Genomic DNA, 18,406 nt, shown 5'->3' with positions numbered 1-18,406 from the left:
TGTGGAACATACTGGACTATCTGGTTGATCTGAGTTGAACCTGGGACCAAAAAACAAAAATAAAAACAGAAGCTAATAGTCATTGCCCAAACCCTAACCATTCTGGATTGGTTACTGTGGAGATGGTGACACAGAGTCCTTATGTGATCCTTACATGGTCATTATCTGTCCACATAGTCTCTTTGGTCTTCCTTTTTGATAACTTTCAGTTTATGAGATTTTAATGAAAGCAAAAAAGTCTAAAATATAGATCTTCTCCACTTAGAGACTGTTCAGTCATCTCTATGGCCAACTGGGCCATTCTTGAACTTTCTGTTGTTTCATGAAGGTGACCAATTGGGAGATGGCCATTCAGGAGTATTTCGGACTCTAAAGGACAATGATATAATACATCATGATGACTATATAAAAATAATAATAATAGGAGTCTTTTAACCAAAAGTCCTAACCCAAGCCAAAAACAAATTTCAAATAAGCCCTGAAGATCAATCTTAAGAGATTCAAGTAGTTTTTTAGGCGGAGGGTGGGGGTGGGGTGAAGGGAAGAGGGAGGGAGAAGTTTGGGCCATACTGGTAGTGCTCAGGATTCTATGCTCAAGGGATCACTTCTGATGGTACGCAGGTTCTGTTCTCACGGGGTCATCACCCTGGCGGTGCTTGGGACACCATATGCAGTACAAGGGATTTGAACTGGATTCAGCCATGTGCAAAACAAGCATTCTGAAATCCCACTTTCACTAATCCCAAGTACAGAATTGTAGGAATGACATATAACATGACTAATCAATAAGAAACCAAAAGCCTGATCAGTGTTCCACCTAGGGAAGAAGTTATGGTATTGCTACTGACTTCTGCCAGAGTTTGTGAAAATCTTTCTTACAAACCTGTATAAGTGTAGCTACCAATGAGAAACTATTCTGTTTATATAAACCACTAATATAGACCACTAATAGCCCCAAGGAGAGTTCTAGATAATTAAAGGTGGTTTCATTTTGGAGCTTATTTCTGAATCTTAGTGTTCAGTAGTAATTTATAGAAGTTAATTGTCTATGTACAGACAGACCTTTGACTGCTATTCTTAGTGTGCCTGAGATGTTAGTCTGAAGGAAAAAGGCCAGGCATCCTGCCCACAAATCTTGTTAGGAACATGTGGAGGTCTAGAAGATTGTTCACAACAGAAAGCCAGAATCAGACTTTACATTAGGAGGTAACAAGTGTGCATCTCTGTTGCTCTCTCATAGGGAGCAAGTAATTTGCATCACCATCCTATAAAGTTTATTGAATTCAAATTTAGAATGGTCTAGGGTGCAATTAGTTTGTTGTAATAATTATTCTCCTTATGAATAGAACACATTTAGATAGCACAGACAGTTACACAAATGACAACAACAAAAGACATAAGAAGGCCTGGGAGATAGCTCAAAAGGTTGGGGTACATGGTTTGGAAGCAGGAGCCCAGGTTCAATACCTGGCTCTGTATGATCCCATGAACACAGACAGAAGCAACCCCCACCCCTCCCCAGTACTGCTGGTATGAACCAGAAACAAAGCAGATGAAAGTTAAGTGAGTGGCCTAATTCCATCCTAATTCCATGCTTCCTGGAAATCGATAAAAATGAGTGCTAACCTGAATACAGCCAAGAAACTTAACTCAGCAGAGGGCAGATTGAACTTGATTGACTATATCCTTGTAGATTTGGTAAAGAACGTCTGTGGGGTCTCTGCGTACTAAACCTGATGAGAACTAAGCAACAGACAATGCATACTGTATCTTGGAGAAGACTCTTAAGAAAACTGGAAACAGGATGCAGCAGTGAATCCCAGAGACAGCTGTTCACCAGAGATCTTCCCGGACACCCCCACCCCCACAATGTGACAAGCCGATTTCACCAGAGTGTCTCAGATGGAGTGAGTGTCCCCTCTCCGCCCACTCCAGATGAAACCCTGGTGGCCACAAACTTTCAGAAGAAAAACCCAGGTATGCGGGAACAGGGCCTGAAGACGACAGGCCACATGGCGGCAGAGGGTTCATCCCTTCACATCTCCCCACCCACCCCTACAGGGTCCTGGCTGTCACTCTCACAAACTGCCTCCAGGCCATATATAAGTGAGCCACAGGCTTTGGTCCAGAGACTCACAAATGAATCTCAAAATGGATTAGCACCCTACAGAGATGTCTCTGGACCCCAATCATTTACATATTTAGAATTCCAGGAGCACGCAGCCTCTCATGATACTCATAATAAGCAATGGAAAATAAGTTATCTAGAATCTGCCTATAGCAGGCAGGATTGAATAGTAGTGGGAAAAAATCAAAATGATGGTGGTGGGAAGGTGTAATTGTGGTGGAATTGGTGTTGAAATATTGAATGTAATCAATTAATGTAAACAACCTTATGAAAATAATTTTTTTTAATTAGTGAAAGGGAACATTTTTAAAAAGAAAACTAGAAACAAAGATTCCCCTCAAATAAAAATGAAGAAGGGTTCTTTACTCAGCTTGCTACAGTAAGGGAACTAGTACCATCACTTGTTTTTGTCAGCAACTTAAAAGACAGATAAGCAGAAGTATAAAAGCTTTATAATAAAATAATTGATGGTGAGGGGGGTTGTTTGGGCCACACCAGGAAGTACTCGGGGATCACTTTTGGCAGGGCTTGGGGAACCATATGTGGTGCCAAGGACTGAAACTGAGTCAATAGTATGTGAGATACTTAGTCACTGTACTATCTTTTTGGCCCCCAAAATAATCTTTTAAGCTACTTATTAGAGATTGTTGGGGAGGTATATTTTCAAAAACTACAGCTTTTTGGTATTAATGAGATGACAGTACTTTGTACAAGGAATGTAATACTTTCGTACAAGGAATTGTTATTCTATAAGGGTATATTGATAAAATGAGTGCCAACCTATGAACAACCAAGAAACAGTTCTCCCCCATTATCTGTGTATCACCCTTTATCTGCCATAGAATCTGAATGACTGGGTGCAGCTCTAGTGTCTTCCAAACACTATGGGCCTAACAGGCAAAGCTCTGCTCGGTGTGGTACTCTAAATAATAGGTTAGCAAGTCAAATTCATTGATGGCAGAAATGCAATTATCATAATTAAAACAATCTTAATGGAAATTCGAATAACAGTTTTAAAGAGATGACAGTTACATCCCAGCCTCCTGCTTGGGTTTCATGCAGTATTCTGAGAGAGCTTCAGCTGATTCCTGAGTTAGTTTTCTCCCCTGAAAACTGAGACTATAATCTCTCCTGTATCTCCACACAGTCACATTACCAGTAAGGATGCTTGATTAGGAGACAGGACACTTAATTATGATAGTCATTTAATCAAGGATGCCATCTGCTTGCGGGGTCAAGTGGCAGAAGTTTGAGATAAGGGAGGGTTCCTTGCATGTCCAAATTTTAATGAATTCAGTTCCTGTTAACTGAACATTTACTGTGTACCAAGTGCTGGAAGATGAAAAGGCCCTGATCTTCAGAAGCCCCTTATCTTCAGAAGCTCATGACATATGAAATCTACAAATAGCTGAATTCTTTAGTCTTGTGCCAGGGCTGGGGGTTGCGGAAAAGGGTATTAGAACTATGTTTACAGCTGCCTAGAATAACCTGAGGGAGGCATAAGACATTGATGTTGAGCAGACCAGATATTGAGCAAGCCTGGCTTAGGATGCTCTCCAGACCCCCTCACCAATGGGATTTCCCACAGGGTACGGCGGTGAACCATATCCTGTGGTTTTATGAGGTTAAGGGCATCCCAGCAACCATTATCCAATGACGATAGTTCTAGTCCAGAACACCAGAACAAATCCTCCACTTCCGAAGTGCCTCATCTGCAAAATATGTCCTAACAAAGAGGTTCTCAAACTTTCTTTGAGTCACAGGGTTTTTTTTTTTTATCCCTAATGTATTATTGATATTCCTAACAACCTGGTTGAGGGGCAGACTACTATGGTCACGATCACATCAGTGTCATCTGGGTGTCATACCCAGGTTTCATAACGGCAAGTCTGTTCAATCAGCTTTGAGAACCAGGGCTCTAATGCATTTAGCCATGATACTGAGCTCCAGCCTACTCCCTGACCCCCACCACCCAAAAAAATCTTTCACTACAAAATTGCGTCTGCTCCTCAACAGAGTCATAGGAAGCAAGTGCTATTGTGACGGTTCACACACAGTTACGAAAAACGAATGCTTGGAGTGGCTAAGCCCAGACAGCCTGCCAAGGTCACCCAGAAATGAAAGCAGGGTGGCAGGAGGCAAAGCCAAGCGGAAGTCGGACCCCAGAGTTTTGTGGGTTTTTTTTTTTTTTAATCAAATCCAACCAGATAGGGAGGAGCGGCCTGACCTGCTCCCACCTGCAGGGCGTTAATCCTCAGGATTGTACAAAGTGCTTCGGGGATATCCTTGGAATAAATCAGGTAATTCCATTCCACTTAGCGAATATTTTCCACTCGCTAAAATCGGATGCTGTGTGGTCTCCCAGCCATTTCCCAGAACGTATAACTCGATTGCCTTCTTTCTCAGCGAAGGAAACACACCCAGAGAAACGGAGTGACTACCCAACACTCCCCAGGAGCTCGGGCACCCAGGGTGACCTGCCCGTCTTAGGTCTAGAAGGTCATCGAACTCCCAAGACCGGACTTGAGACCGATCATTACTGCCATCCCAGGACCAGTCCCGTGCCCCCTGGCAAAGCCAGACTTCCCTGACACCACCCAGAGCCGGTGATCCTTGGCACCGCAAACGCTCGCGAAGGCAGGAGCGACTTCCTTTCTCGCACAGCCTCCGGGCTTCCACAAGCCCGTGTCTGGAACCAAGCGGACGAATCGAACCGAGAACGGATAAAACAAGAATGATCCAAAGCGGTTTATGGGGAACGTTCCAAGCCGAGCACCACGCGTGGGCGGGGAGTGGGCGGGGAGTGGGCGGGGCGCGGGCGGGCGTGGGCGGGGCGCGCCGCGCCAGCGGCCTCATTTCCTCACGCGCGCCGGAAGCCGCGGTTGTCTGCTCGGCCGCGCGCCCCGAGGGTGGGTGGTGGGGCCGGCAGCGGCCGAGGCGCGCAGGGCGCCGCCGCCCGGGTGTGCTCGCGGCCCAGGGCGGAGGCGACTGGGCGGCCACCGCCGTGCGTAACGAGTGAGCGCGGTGAGTACGCAGCGTCGCCCGCCGCCGCGCCGATGCCGCCACCCCGGCGATGCTGACGCCGAGGCGCTGGTCGGAGGCTGCGGGGGCGCCGTAGGGGGCGGGTCAGCTCGGGGCGAGCCCTCCGCGGGGCGCCTTCTCCCCGGGGTCGCGTCACTGACAGGCCCTTGCTTACGGGACCGGAGAAGCGGCGGTTTTGCGGCTCGGAAAAAAAAACAACCCAAACCGTCGCTGCCGGAGTCCGTTGGTTGGCGCGTGTTTTATTTTTGTCACTTTTTTAAAAAAACCAACTCACCTCCGTTTCTCAGCTCCTCTCAACGGACCAACTTTGGTCAGTCGCGCGCCTTCTCGGTGTTAAAAACCGTGTTGTTTGGTGCCGCCGGCGCCCCCTCGGACCCGCGTTCGGGTGGCACTCGGCAGCCCCTGCCCGTCCAAGCTTCGTCCCGGCGAGCCCCCCCCCCCCAGCCCCGTGCTCGAGCCGCTGGCGCCGCGGCGGCCGTGACGCCGCGACTGTGATGCCGTTACTCCGGTCTGGCCCCCGAGCCTGGCGACCCCCAGCCTGCGCTTGACATTGAGCCGCGCCGTCGGAGTGTTTTACTCGTCGCCCGGAGGCCGCTGGGCACCCGGGACCCTGGTTTCTGGTGAACTGAAAGACCCCCGCCGCCGCTGCCCCGACTTCTCCTTTCTAACGTGTCAGAGGCGCGGCCGTCGGTCGCCTTCAGCCTTAGCCCGGCCCGTCTCGGGGAACTGAACCGGGGGCAACCCAGGGCATCCCTAGGAGACGACTTTCCATCCTCTCAGGAACGCCCCCCTCGGCGCCTTGCGAGGCTGTCAGACCCCTGCCCCTGATGGACTGTCGGGATTGTCATCTGTATTGTCGATTTGGGGCTTTCTGGGAACCATCGTACAAGCGGCCCAGTGCATTGCACACGGCAGTGTGCTTGGCCCCGGGATGGCTCGTAGGTCAGTGGTTTGTTGTCGCTGGTTCAAGTGTCGTAGTCCCCTGTATGGTTTACAGTCATGCCGTGGATGAGGATGTTTTGGTCGGTGAGGGACCGCATGGACCGCATGAGGCCCTGTAAGTACCAAGGTGTGTGTCGCCTATCCGGCGGAGTGCTGTGCAATGCACCGTGGCATATGCACGACGAATTGCCCAGCTCGGCGTTTGTCAGACCGTATTTCCGTTGTCCAGCGAGGCATCACTGCTCACCTATTGTGGGCTATTTGTGTTTCCAATATGTGTTTTGGAGAATATGAGGAACATTCTGATAAATGGCTTGATGAATATTTATTACCCATTTCTGTCTTTTGTGGAAAGTTGGAAATTTATTTTAACCAACAGGAAGTTTGCCCTTTCATAAAAATGGATTTATATGTATTTTTATTTTGGGACCATACCCAGCGGTACTCAGAGTTTACACCTGGCTTTGTGCTCAGGGCTGGTTCCTGGTGGTACTCTTGGGACCATGTGGGGTGCCAGGAATGGAACCGATCAGTTTCCTGAGAGCCAAAAGCCCTATCGTAGTACTAATCTCTCTTACCAAAAATGGTTTTTTTTTTTAACTTTGGTTGGTTTTGGGTGTGGCAGTGCTTGCCCCATCCCCCACTCCAAGCACAGTCCTCCTGCATGCAAAGCATGACACCAACCCTTAGAGTGATTCTCCAGTCCACTTCTATTATATTAAAGATTAGGTTTGTTTTTTGTTTTTTTTTAAGTATCATAATTTATTCCCATTTAGGTTGCATTTAAATGATAGTCCTCTACCAGAATGTCATTAGTAATTTACCAGTCTGTTGGTTTCGGTGATGATCTGTCCCTGAAGCTTGTATATTACTTACATAAGAATTGTTACTCAAGTTAGTGGTTGTTAAGGGAAATGAAACATCAAACGGATATGACTAAATGGATTGAAAAATCCTGGTATTGCCTGTTAGAGATCTTACATTGTTACTATCATGCCACACAAGTACTAGGCATAAATGTACATTTAAACTATAGGGCTAGTGATGGAGGCAAATATAGCTGAATATATTACTGGAGTACTGTGATGTCCATTTGTATTGAGACACTAATACGTTCATCAAGGGATCCCACTACAGAAATCACTAAACATTTATGGGAAATCAATAGCATGCAAGGAATGCTCCAGTCTTTTTCTAAACTACTACTAAACCCTGAAGCAGTGGATTAATATAAGACAAGTAAAAGTTTAAAATACCTATTTGGGAGGGCATTATACCTACTGAACATAAATAATTTGCCCTGAAAAAAAAAACCCAGTTGTTGAATATTGACAATTAGAAAACAATAGTTGTGTCATGAAAACTGGAGCTTGAAAGCTAATGTACATCTAATGGGAATTGTAGCACGGAATAGAAATTGAAAAAGGAGGAACCAGAGCAAGAGTACAGTGGGTAGGTACTTGTCTTGCACACTGCCAACCTGGGTACAAATTCCGAGGTCCAGTATGGTCCCCCGACCCCTCCAGGAATTATCCTTAAGCACAGAGCCAGGAGTGAGCCCTGAGCACCACTGGGTGTGGCTCAAAAAACAGAAAAAGAAAAGAAAGGGAAAAAATTGAGAGAGAGGAAAGTGTCACAGAGATAACAAAAATCATGAGGGTGGGAGTATCCAGAGTTTGGGCATCCAGAGTCAAACAAACAGGACACAAGTACTGAGAACTATAAATCAGCCTTTCCCTCTCTTGTCTTCATTCCTTCCTCAGTAAAGGAGATGACAAAGTACACCTTTTCAAAGAGTTTGTGAAAAGATGTGGCAGGTTGAGGATTGCTGGTTATGCTAATAGAGCTTGTTCCCCATTCTTCTGCTCTCACAATGTTAGATGTCAAGCTTCCCATTTCTACCTTAAAGTAGACTGGAAACAAAATATATCAAGGAAGAAAAGAATTCTCTGAACAGTTAAGAGTTTATAAGTAGAATAGACTGAGTCTTAAAAGAATATTGATGGGAGGAGATAGCTTTAAAAGGGTGGAGAACATACCTTGCACAATGTGAGGCCCCTGTTTTGATAATGGTACCAGCATGCTCCCTAGCACTTCAGGGTACATTTTTGATGGCACACAGCACTTCTGACTGAGCTCCACAAACATCAGATTGCACAGAGTACCTTGGAAATGGCCTTTGGGGCTATTAAACATTGCTAAGGAAGACCCAATTTGGGGGGTTGAGGGAAAGATAGACATTTCAGAATACATTCTGTTTGTTAACTTAGTGGGTGAATACACAATCTCAAACTCCCAAAGAAACATATATTTACCTGTTATACATATTGGCTTCTGTGCCTACCAAGGTGGCTCACATTTAGATGTGGCTTAACATATTGCGCACGGGGTTGGTGTCTGTATCAGTGTATTGAAGTATGGAAATCAGACTTGCAGTTAGACTTATCTAGGACATGGAATATTAGGTGATTGTGGAGCCATGTTTAAAAGTGCACATGGTTTACATTTTGAACTCATAATCTTATTCCTGTCATTCAAAATAGTGGCAGTCATTTTTAGTCTACCACTAACCCAGGTTATTATATCAAAATGAAAAGTTAATCTCAAAAACTAGGTGTGAAATTTAAGAAATAGTGAACAAAAAGCAGTAAACTTATCTTTCAACTTCAAGGCATTAATAGCTATAGCTAAGAAATTTAATGCAATACTAAGAAATTTATTTATAAGCCAGATAAAGCTTTAAAATCGAGCCTCTGGCTTCCTGGTGCTTTAGTGACGCTGCAGGTTTCCGCGGGCGGGCCGGAATGGGCCTGTCCCTAGCCCACCCTCTGCAGCCACGTCGCCTGCCCAGAGGGAGAGCTGCCCCGGGCTCACCCTCACCTGCCTGGCTCCTAGAGTCTGTGCCTTCCCACCAGTCCCCAGCTAGCAGGCTTCCCCGTCACGTGCCCACATTGACTGGCCCCTTCTCAAAGCCATAGGAAGAGGCATTGCCTTGGCGTGCTAGAGAGGAGACCCCAGAAGAGATACCAGACGAGGTGGGTACCCACCTGCCCAGCCACGCGCGCTCTCCCTGGTGGCTCCAGGTGGACTGCATTTGAGGCAAGTGCCCTGCATGCCATGCATTTTCTCCAGCCCCTCATTTCCCTTTATTCTGGAGTTCTTTCTCCCCTCCCCACTCTTTCCCTCCTTCCTTCCTTCCTTCTTCCCTCCCTCTCTCCCTCTCTCCCTCCCTCCCTTCCTTCCTTCTTTCCTTCCTTTCTTCCTTCCCCCTTCCTTCTTCCTTCCTTCCTTTTTTTCCAACCTCCTCTCCCTACCCCACCCCCAACCTTCCATTTTTTTATTTTCTGGCTGGAATATTCATGTAGAAATAACCCCATGGATATAAAATCTCACCACTAATGTTTAAAAAAAGAAACGAGCTTCTGGAACAAAATTTTAATGTGATTTTAAGGTTGATCAGGAAAGGACGAAATAGGTAAGGGCATGATAGAAAACTAAGGAAAGCTATGGATTTGAAATGACCAATAACATATTGAAATGAATACTTAGAGGAAATTTAACCTAGCAGTTTCAATTCTGAGGTTTTATTAAATAGTTAAAATATGTGGACAGTTTCATTCATATAAGACCACTTATGTTGAGATGTTTAATAATGCCAATAAATTTGGAGAGGGGAACAGAATTTATGGAATAGGAGAGGTTTTATTGTATTCCCTCGTATCATTTTTAACCTTTTATCACATGTATTTATTTTGTAGAACTTTAGAAATATTTTAAAAATTAGTCAACTACTGGGGCTGGAGCAATAGCACAGCGGGTAGGATGTTTGCCTTGCACGCGGCCGACCCAGGTTCGATTCCCAGCATCCCATATGATCCCCTGAGCACTGCCAGGAGTGATTCCTGAGTGCAGAGCCAGGAGTAACCCCTGTGCACCGCCAGGTGTGACCCAAAAAGCAAAAAAAAAAAAAAAGTCAACTATATATATTATATATATATGGTTATATACATATGTATGTATATATAGATAGATTAGAGCATGGATTGCCAAATTTAACCGACCATGCTATTTTAGTATAATCTGTGACCTAAGAGTGGCTATTGCACTTTTCTTTTTTTTTTGATCACACAATGATCAAATACCCATCCCTCCACCAGTGCACATTCCTCACCACCATTATCCCGGTATACCCCCTCTTTCCCACCCTCCCCTTGCCTCCAATGGGGCAGACAATATTCCCCATACTCTCTCTCTACTTTGGGTCATTATGGCTTGCAACACAGACAGAATGGGAAAGAATCTGAGAGGTCATCATGTTTGGTCCATTATCTACTTTCGGCACACATCTCCCATCCTGACTGATTCCTCCAGCCATCATTTTCCTAGTGATCCCTTCTTGATTCCAGCTGCCTTCTCCCCTCTGCACATGAAGCAGGCTTCCAGCTATGAGGCAATCCTTTTGGCCCTTGTATCCACTGTCCTTGGGTGTCAGCCTCATGTGATGTTATTCTATATCCCACAAACGAGTGCAGTCCGTCTATGTCTGTCCCTCTCTTTCTGACTCATTTCACTTAGAATGATACTCTCCATGTCTATCCATTTAAAAGCAAGTTTCATGATTTCATCTCTCCTAACAGCTGCATTCCATGTGTAGATGTACCAAAGTTTCTTTAACCAGTCATCTGTTTTAGGGCATTCAGGTTGTTTCCAGATTTTGGCTATTGTGAACAGTACTGCAATGAATATATAGGTACATATATCATTTCTACTGTGCTTTTTGCATCCTCGGGATATATTCCCAGAATTGGTATTGCGGAGTCATATGGAAGCTTGATTTCTAGTTTTTGAAGGACTGTCCATATTGTTTTCCAGAAAGGCTGGACCTGTTGGCTTTCCCACTTACAGTGAAAGAGTGTCCCTTTCTTCCCACATCCACGCCAGCACTGGTTACTTTTGTTCTTTTGAATGTGTGCCAGTCTTTGTGGTGTGAGATGATATCTCATTGTTGTTTTGATTTGCATCTCCCTGATGACTAGCCATATGGAGCATTTTTTCACGTGCTTTTTGGCCATTTGTATTTCTTTTTTGAGGAAACTTCTGTTCATTTCTTCTCCCCATTTTTTGATGGGGTTGGAGGTTTTTTTCTTATACAATTCTACTAGTATCTTGTATATCCTGGATATTAATCCTTTATCAGATGGGTATTGGATAAATATTCTTTCCCATTCTGTCGGCTCTATCTGTATTTTGGTCACTTTCTTTTGAAGTGCAGAAGCTTCTTAGTTTGATATAGTCCCATTTGTTTACGTTTGCTTCCACTTGCATGGACAGTGCTGTTTCATCCTTAAAAGATGCTTTTAGCTTCAATGTCATGGGGAGTTCTGCCTACATTTTCCTCTATGAATCTTATAGATTCATGTCTGATATTGAGGTCTTTAATCCACTTTTTTTTTAATTTATTTTTAATTAGAGAATCACCGTGAGGGTACAGTTACAGATTTATACACTTTTGTGCTTATACTTCCCTCATACAAAGTTTGGGAACCCATCCCTTCACCAGTGCCCATTCTCCACCACCCGTAAACCCAGTGTCCCTCCCACCCTCCCCAATCCCATCTCCCCCCCACCCCACCCTGCCACTGTGGCAAGGCATTCCCTTCTGTTTTCTCTCTCTAGTTAGCTGTTGTGGTTTGCAATAAAGGTGTTGAGTGGCCGCTGTGCTCAGTCTCTAGCCCTCATTCAGCCCGAAACTCCCTTCCCCCACATGGCCTTCGACTACAATGTAGTTGGTGATCGCTTCTCTGAGTTGACCTTTCCCCGGAACATGAGGCCAGCCTCGAAGCCATGGAGTCAACCTCCTGGTACTTATTTCTACAGTTCTTGGGTGTTAGTCTCCCACTCTGTTATTCTATATACCATAGATGAGTGCAATCTTTCTATGTCTGTCTCTCTCTTTCTGACTCATTTCACTCAGCATGAAACTTTTCATGCCCATCCACTTAACTACAAAATTCTTGACCTCCTTTTTTCTAACAGCTGCATAGTATTCCATTGTATAGATGTACCAAAGTTTCCTCAACCAGTCATCCGTTCTGGGGCATTCGGGTTTTTTCCAGATTCTGGCTATTGTAAACAGTGCTGCGATGTACAATCGAAACAACATCTGCACATGTATGTTCATCGCAGCACTGTTTAATCCACTTTTATCTGACTTTTGTGCCTGGCATTAGACAGAAGTCAGAGTTCATTTTTTTGCAGGTAGCTATCCAGTTTTCCCAGCACCACTTGCTGAAGAGGCTTTCCTTGTTCCACTTCACATTTCTTGCTCCTTTGTCAAAGATTAAGTGGCCATATATTTGGGGGGTCTGTGACAGGATATTCAACTTGTTCCATTGGTCTACAGATCTCTTTGTATCCCAATACCATGCTGTTTTAATTACTACTGCTTTGTAGTAGAGTTTGAAGTTGGGGAAGGTGATGCCACCCATCTTCTTTTTCCCAAGGATTGCTTTAGCTATTCGTGGGGTTTATTGTTCCATATGAATTTCAGGAGTGTTTTGTCTATGTCTTTGAAAAATGTCATGGGTATCCTGATAGGGACCGCATTAAATTTGTATAGTGCTTTGGGCAGTATTGACATTTTTATAATGTTAATTCTCCCTATCCATGAGCAGGAGATGTGTCTTCATTTCCTAAGTGTCCTCTTTTATTTCTTTAAGTAGTGTTTTGTAATTTTCCTTGTATAGGTCCTTCACCTCTTTGGTTAAGCTGATTCCAAGGTACTTGATTTTCTCAGGTACTGTTGTGAACGGGATTGTTTTTTTAATGTCTCTTCTGAAGTTTTATATTTAGATTCTTTCTGTTGTTTCTGGTAGGAAAATTGAAATCAAGAAATCACATAAAAATCTATAAAGATTCACTCCATTAAAATTTTGTGTAATGGGAAATATTAGACACATTTTGAACATTTAATACTTAACATTTTTTTAGTTAAAACACTTCAATGTATATCCTGTAATTATTGCCACTTAACAGGTGAGAAAACAAATTTATAGAAATTAAAAAACTTGACTAATAGGAAAAAAACCTTGACTGACAGATAAGACTATCTAGTTCCTGAGATAAAACAGACTGGAAGGGGCTGGGGCAATACTATAGCAGGTGGGGCATTTGCCTTGTATATGGCAGACCGAGGTTCAATACCCAGCATCCTATCCCATATTGTTCCCTTAGCACCACCAGGAGTAATTCCTGAGTGCAGAGCCAGGAGTAACCCCTTAACATCTTTTTATTGACTGGGACAAATATTTTTAATCAGTTAATGCCATTTATAAATTTCAGTACATCAGTATCTACCTTACTTGATTTAAACATGAATCAAGTGATGGTATAGTGGTTAGATAAGTTGCTTGCCTACCTGATTTGATCCACATACCACATACATTTCCCTGAGCACAGAGCCAAGAGTGATCCTTGAACACAGACAGGAACAAGCCCTGAGCACCACTAGGTATGGCCACACCCCCTCCCACCTCCATCATGTTATATAAAGGCCTGTTTACCTAACTTTTCCTCTAGTGATGTACTTTAAGTTGCTTTTATTTTCTTATTACATTCAACTCTAATAAATATCTTGTGTGTGTGCTTTATGTACTAGTTTGGCTATTTCTGTAGCATAGTTTCTTAAAAGTAGAGTTACAATTTTCTGGATTAAAGGCATTTATATCAGATTTGTCCTCCAGGAAAGATGTGTGTGTGTGTGTGTGTGTGTGTGTGTGTGTCTGTGTATGTGTAGAAAAAACCTCATACAACTTCTTTCAAATGTAAAGTGTGTTCAAGATAACATAGAATCGAGTAGCTATTATAATTGACCTAGTTTTTTTTACTGTACCTTAGGCTGCCTTTGGCACATTTTTGTACTTTGCCTATGATGTTATGAATATTACTCCAGTTTATCTTATTGAAATGTGACTATAGATTTTCCCAGAAATATTTGTCAAAATGACAAATTTGGTATTGCTTGTTCTTGGCTCCAAGACAGGTCCTGTCTTTTGCAGCTCTATTGTGCAAAAACCACAGGCTAAGTGGTTTATAAACAGTAAACACTTCTGAGATCAGGGTGCCAGCATGTTGGGGTTCTGGTAAGGACACTCTAGATGGTGATGGGGCTCTCAGGTCTCATATAGGGTCATCAATCCTATTCATGAATATTCCACTCCCGTGAGCTAATTGCCTCCAAAGATCCCACCTCAGTATCATCACATTGTGGACTAGGATTTCAATGTGAATTTGTAAAGACAAATCTAAAGCCCATTACAATGACTGACATGTATGTAGGGACTCAAGTATTTGTTAAATGAATGCTGCCTTATGGTACTCTCATTTCTGAATACCACTTATCAAAAATTATATGTTAAAAGAATCTAGGTATTGTAATTCTCACCAATTGCCCAAGAAATAAAAATGCCTAATTTCTAGGACATGAGAGATAGTATAGTGGTCAGGATACACACGCACCCAACCTGGGTTCAGTTTCTTGTACCAGTGGCCCCCAGCCTACTAGATCAGCAGTGTGGAGGCCTCAGACTATTACCCTGGATGACTCTGGAGGTGCCTAGCATCTCCAGAGTGGCCTGGATACACAGGGCTGAGCAGCCTGACATGATTGGCCCCTGCACTGAATTGATGGGCCATATGACCCGGAATGACCGGTGTGGCCTCTAGGCCTCCTGAACACTAATTTCTAATTTCACAGATATTTATATTTTGATGTTTTCTTTTTGTTTTCATGATGGTAGTTATGTTTTCCAAATAATTTTAACTTCATATAATAGATTTTTCTTTTGGCATTACTAATAAAACCTGACTTTAAAGTTTGAGGTATTCATTCACATGTAACACATTGTATATATTGACATAATAAACTAAACATACTTAAGGCACATGCATACAGACATATTACTTAATCATATGTGTAGCACTGTCTCGATTTGCTTGAGCGGGTACCAGTAACATCTCCATTGTGAGACTTGTTGTTACTGTTTTTGGCATATGTGCAAGCGGGATACTCTCGGTAGCTTGCCAGGCTCTCCGAGAGGGACGGAGAAATCTAACCCGGGTCGGCAGCATACAAGGCAAATGCCCTACCTGCTGTGCAATACACCTGTGAATTTATAAGCACTGTATCACTGTATCACTGTCATCCCTTTGCTCATCAATTTGCTTGAGCAGGCACCAGTAACATCTCCATTGTGAGACTTGTTACTGATTTTGGCATATAGAATACGCCATGGGTGAATTTACAATATGATAAAAAATTACAGGCATATCCAGTCCTCAAAGATTCCTGTGCTCTTTTAGAATTCCTTTTCCTCACCCCATCTATCCTCTTTCCCCTCCAATCCTGTCCCAAACAACTGTTAACTCAGTTACTTTCTTTCACACATCATTTTAGTACCATGATAATAACTACTTTATTATCCTTTTCTGTGTTATAGGTCAGTTTTATTTTTTGTTTGGGGCCACACCCAATAGTGCTCTGGGATCACTCCTGGTGGGAGATTGTATGGGGTTGCTAGCATTTGAACCCTGGTTGGCCACATAAGCACCCTACCTGCTGTTGTATCACTTAGGCCCCAATAGGTCTATTTTAATCTTTGATCTGTCTCAGCTTGAGTTGCACTTTTGTTTGTCTGCTAGTATTGTTTTGGGTTTTGGTTTTTGTTTGGGGACCACACCCAGTAGTGCTCCAGACTGACCCCTAGCTCTGCGCTCAGGGATCATCACTCTCAGCAGATGGGGCCCACACAGCATACTAAGGATTGTACCTAGATAGGTTGCATGCAAGGCAAGTGGTCTAACAGCTGTACTATTGTTCCAGCTCTTGCCTGATCGTTTTTGCTTGGAAAATCAGACATTGTTTTGCAGGGTACTGGATATTTTCACATTTCTGTCAATAATTTTGAGACTTGTTGTGTAGTTAGTTGAAACACTTTGTTCCTGTCAAATTGTTAGGCAAATGTTTTTAAAGATGTTTTTATTTAATCACTGTGAGATAGACCCTTACAAAGATGTTCATGATTAGGTTTCAGTCATACACTGTGCCAACACCTATCCCTCCACCATCCCATTTCCCAGACTATGGGATTGCTGGCATTTGAACCCTGGTCAACCACATAAGCAGGCTACCTGCTGTTGTATCACTTAGGCACCAGTGTCCGCAGTTTCCCTCCCATCACTTGCCACCCCAGCCTGCTTCTTTATTCTCTCTCCCTCTCTCTCTCTGTCTCTCTGTCTCTCTGTCTCTGTCTCTCTCTCCCCCTCCTCCTCCTCCTCCCCTCTCCACTCTCCTCTCTCCTCACCCCTCCCTTCTCTCTCTCTTCCTCCCCCCTCCTCTCTCTCTCCCTCCCTCACTTCCCCTCTCCTTTTGGGCATTGTGGTTTGCTGTGTAATCACTAAATAAGTGGACAAGTTGGTGGCATGGTCTCTCCCACTACATGCATTCAGTGGCCATGAGCTGCTTCCCCCACCCTGGCCTGCAGCCGCTGCCAACAGACAAATGAAGGAGGGAACAGGGCCATCACATTGGTTGGTGATCAGTTGCCGTTTTTTCCATTCTCTACAGGCTCCTGTTCTAGTCTCGGCTCCCCATTCCATTCTCACACTGCCTCTCATTCCCATCTCTCCAATGCTACTCTCTCTGCACTCCATCTTGCAGCCTTCATCTTGTGCCAACCTCCAAGCATTTGGGGTAGCAGCCACGCTAGGTCCAGTAGTACAATCAACATATGAAAGCCCTTCCTGGGAAAAAAGAAAAGCCCTTCCTTATCTCCTGTAGGGAGATTGCTCAGAGGCGAAATACCACCTAGGGGTGTGTTTCTCCTTTCCTTAGTCCAATAACCATTTAAACATTCATCTTAATTCTACTTCTTAATATTAGCCATTTTGTATGGGCATAGTAAGAGATACATTAAGCTTATAGGGTGGCTTTCCTGGGGACATCTCGCTATAGATCTCAGACTATAGTGCTCAGGCCAGACTAGTCTTTCCTAACCCTAAGCAGGGTCCTTATCTAGTTGTTACTCTTTGGATCATGACAGAATTTGTCCCTGACTGTGCTCTTAACTATTAGTTAAGTATTATGGCTCTTGGCCTGGCCCATTTTGATGCCAGGGTAGCTCACATATTGCCCTGGGTCCATCCAGTCCCTCATTGGGACCCTGCTTTTGGGGTGCTAGGAACAAAGGGCAACTGAGGCTTAAGTCAAGAAAACAGATGAATGAGTATATTCAGAGTCAATGAACTCCCAAGTTACAAAAGTATGGCATTAACTGTCTTCCTTTGTCTGTACAAAAAGTACATTGCTCTGAAGTAAACTATGCAAAAGGACATAAGAGAAGGAGAAAAACATTTCACTTACAAATACAAAATCAGAGATATCTGAGGAATTTGACTTTACAAGTCACAGGTACTGCTTAGGGGAAAATGGTAATTAACTGGTTGGGGAAAAAAGCACAAAGAAGAGGTTAAAGATAAATACACAGGAATGAGAGTGCCTCGGGAGCACTGTGATGGGTGTAACCCAATAAACCTAAGCTCCCTGCGGCCAGGGAGAAAGATAAACCAATGTTATCCTACAGTTTGCAATATAAATACTGAGTATAAATACTCAGTTCTGGTCGAGCATGATCATTTCTATTCTTGTCATACTGGTCCCTTCTCTGTCTTACCTAACCTCCACCCCACATGGGCTTGTGGTAGATTCCAACCATTGACCAATCCTCCTAGCCCCTATTTATCCTGGCCTTGGATCTTGGATATTAGTCTTCTGCTATGTATTCTTTAATAAACCATAGCTGAGTGTTCATTCTATATTTGTCCCTTTCCTTTCGACTTATTTCACTCAGCATGACACTCTCCATTTTCATCCATTCATAGGCAAATTTCATGACTTTGGTTTTCCTTATAGCTATGTAGTAGTCCATTGTGTAGATGTGCCATAGCTTCTTTAGCCAGTCATCTGGTCTCTGGCACTCGGGTTGTTTCCGGATTCTGGCTATTGTAAATCGTGCTGCAAATGAACATAGGCGTGCAGATGGTGTTTCTGCTGTGTGTTTTTGGGTCCCCAGAAGTGGTGTTGCTGGGTCAAATGGGAGCTCAGTTTCTAGTTTTTTGAGGAATGTCCGTATTGTTTCCAAAAAGGCTGAACCTGGCAGCATTTCCACCAGCAATGAATTACAATCCCTTTCTCCCCGCATCTGCACCAGCATTTGTTCTTATTCTTTCAAATGTGTG

General features: G+C 43.8%; 1 protein-coding gene across 4 annotated transcripts in view; it reads left to right on the top strand.

Moving 5' to 3' along the window:
* The first annotated feature begins 5,004 nt into the window (after positions 1–5,004).
* The window catches only part of CSGALNACT2 (chondroitin sulfate N-acetylgalactosaminyltransferase 2), a 50,745-nt gene continuing 37,343 nt past the window's right edge, over positions 5,005–18,406 (top strand). For 3 of the 4 annotated variants that reach the window (XM_004607492.2, XM_055119025.1, XM_055119024.1), the window contains exon 1: positions 5,005–5,152. The gene's annotated coding sequence lies outside the window, so the exon portion shown is untranslated. Of the gene's footprint in view, positions 5,153–6,050; positions 6,228–18,406 lie in introns of those variants that run through there. The other variant, XM_055119023.1, reaches the window with a different exon arrangement.

The sequence above is a fragment of the Sorex araneus genome, chromosome 11 (genome assembly GCF_027595985.1).
Source record: "Sorex araneus isolate mSorAra2 chromosome 11, mSorAra2.pri, whole genome shotgun sequence".
Lineage (NCBI taxonomy): Eukaryota > Metazoa > Chordata > Mammalia > Eulipotyphla > Soricidae > Sorex > Sorex araneus.
The sequence above is the reverse complement of the archived record's forward strand: the minus strand, read 5'-3'. Positions and strand labels throughout refer to the sequence as shown.